Below are 2,452 nucleotides of genomic sequence, written 5' to 3' on the forward strand. Positions count from 1 at the left end.
GTATTTTGTAGTTTTTAAATAGTGTTGACTAAATTTACCCTAGATCCACTTATAGATGCTGTCTGACTGTCACGCAGTAACAACAACTCTTTATATGGTGTCCCAAACAGTTGTTCTCCTGCGCCTGCCTCCCTCCTGCTTTGCTCTTTGCTTTGTGATTTCTATCAGAGTCTCTCTCACGACATATCCTCCGAATGATAAATTATGGATCTGGTCAGCTGGTCTCTCAACACAACTGATAAATTTTTCTCGACGAGAAGACAGGGCGACGGAGAGCCCTCATGCCCTGAAGGGACACTCGCAGCTGGATACACGATGGATTCCTGGGGCCAGTGGAAGATGGTGTGTTTGTCTGTATTGTCCGTTGAAGATGTTAAAGACGTGTACATAATTGGATTTATGATAACAGGATTTCTGCTTTTTGGAGTCGGTGGTTACCTGGTTTATTGACAAATGCGGAAAAGGTCGGCAGTCGTTCTGGTCTTGGTAAAGCTGCCCGTCTTGTATCAAGGAATGTACTGAGCGGTAAGCTCTCAGACTCAGATGCTGAATGAGCTGAACCGTAAGCTGGATGCAATTTCTGAGAGTCGTAGGCCACTTGCGGCTCTTGGGACTCACTGGTGAGAAGGAATTGACCTTGAAAAAGGCTACAAGCTCGGTCTGGCAGCATGACCACAAAATTTGGCTGTTTGGAGTTGCCACTGAGACATATCAGCAGAACTATGAAGACAGATATGGAAATCAAGCAGAGTGCCTGACCCAAAACAAATGTGTTATCTGAATTTGGCTTCCCCACTCAGCCTTGATTTGGCCAGCTATCTCAAACTTCTCTTGGGTGTTTATGTGAACGAGAAGCTCTGTCTCCCCTCCACAATCGCTCCTCTCCCAAGGACTTCTGTGGATCTGTGCCAGAGTTGAGCCGGCTGATAGACACTGTGCCATCTTATCAGGACTATGGAACTTTGTGGCAGTCCATGGACAACTCACTGTCCTCGTCGGCCACCTTGGCCTCCTCATGCATAATTGTATTATGACGTCATTATGTCTGCTGTTTATGTGCAAGGTCTTTTTTTCTCAACTCTCACACTGTGCCCCGGGACATAATGCGAGATACAATTTTTTAAAATCTCCCCTCCCCATCGTGTTTTCTCTTTTCCTTACTTTTTTCTGTTTGTCTGTCTAAAACAGGTCTCGCTTGTAAATGAGTCTCCGAGGCTCAGTGTGATTGATCTGTACAAATAAAGGTTGAATGAATTCAAGACCAGGTTGTCAGGACCAGAGTTTAAACATTGAACTATGGACCTTCATCTCACCTATCTCTACATGACATCGCTCCAGCAAGTTCTAAGGATGATCCCTCAAAAGGGATCATCCTTCACCCCTGAGGTATCCAGCTGTGGAGTCTGACATTTCTACCTTAAAGAGTTATCAGTTTAGAGCTTGAACTAGAAATTGTCCACAGACACAGACGGAAGAACGAGCATGCAAAAGCATACTGTACATCTTTGGATGGGTGTATAAAAACCTCAGCTGTGCTATGTCTACTAAATCAGAATGGAAGTTGTAAAGATTTAGCACCTTAGGAGCATACACAGTACATAAATGTGCCTCGCGGCACCATGAAGTAAAAAGTGGAAATTGGAAATAACCTCCATCCGTTCATCTGTCCATGCATGTTCTGAGCTTGATAATGTAGTGAGTCACGTGAGGTACGTGTCACTTGTTGTATGACAAATATATGGATATATATTTATGCATACTTTTCACGAGTTCTTCATCTTTCTGACTGTGTAATGCCGTGCATTGAATTTAAAGGAATGCGAACAAGAGACGTTATTACCTTTGACCCATCAAATGAATGGAATCATTTATTTTCAGAATCAAAGTTTAACATCAAACATTTACATTAATTTGGCAAAATATGAAAATAATAACAGACAGTTTCACAAATAATGAACTTCAAATCACTCGGCGGTGATTTGAGGACTTTGCTTCAGATATTTCTAAAAATATCTGCACTGATTTATGAGAGAGAGGTGAGTTTAAGAGTAAATTGAGATTTATCTTACAGAGGAAATATGTGAGGGAAATTTAATCTGTTTAACCAGAAATTGCACGCTCCGTCAGATCCTCAGCCCGTCCACGGTACACTTTAGTCGAAGAAGAAGTCTTTACCTGGTTTGACGATAGATCAGCTCAGTAAGCATCCTTCAGACTGTTTCCAGCGCCTCCGTTAAGCACAGCTAAAATCCTCGGAGAGTCGTGCGTGGTTAGTTCAAAACAGAATTATAATCCCAACACGTCTCTGGATCCTCGGCACTCCAAACTCTTCATAACTCTAGTTCTCTTCTGAACCGGCTGCACTCTCAATCTTGGAACTCCATATCACTCTCAATCTCAATCTAACATGAACTGGGAAGTTGCCACATTTTATTTGGGTCGACTTCCTGTT

Source organism: Nematolebias whitei, chromosome 12, assembly GCF_014905685.2.
Source record: "Nematolebias whitei isolate Nwh7 chromosome 12, NemWhi1, whole genome shotgun sequence".
Lineage (NCBI taxonomy): Eukaryota > Metazoa > Chordata > Actinopteri > Cyprinodontiformes > Rivulidae > Nematolebias > Nematolebias whitei.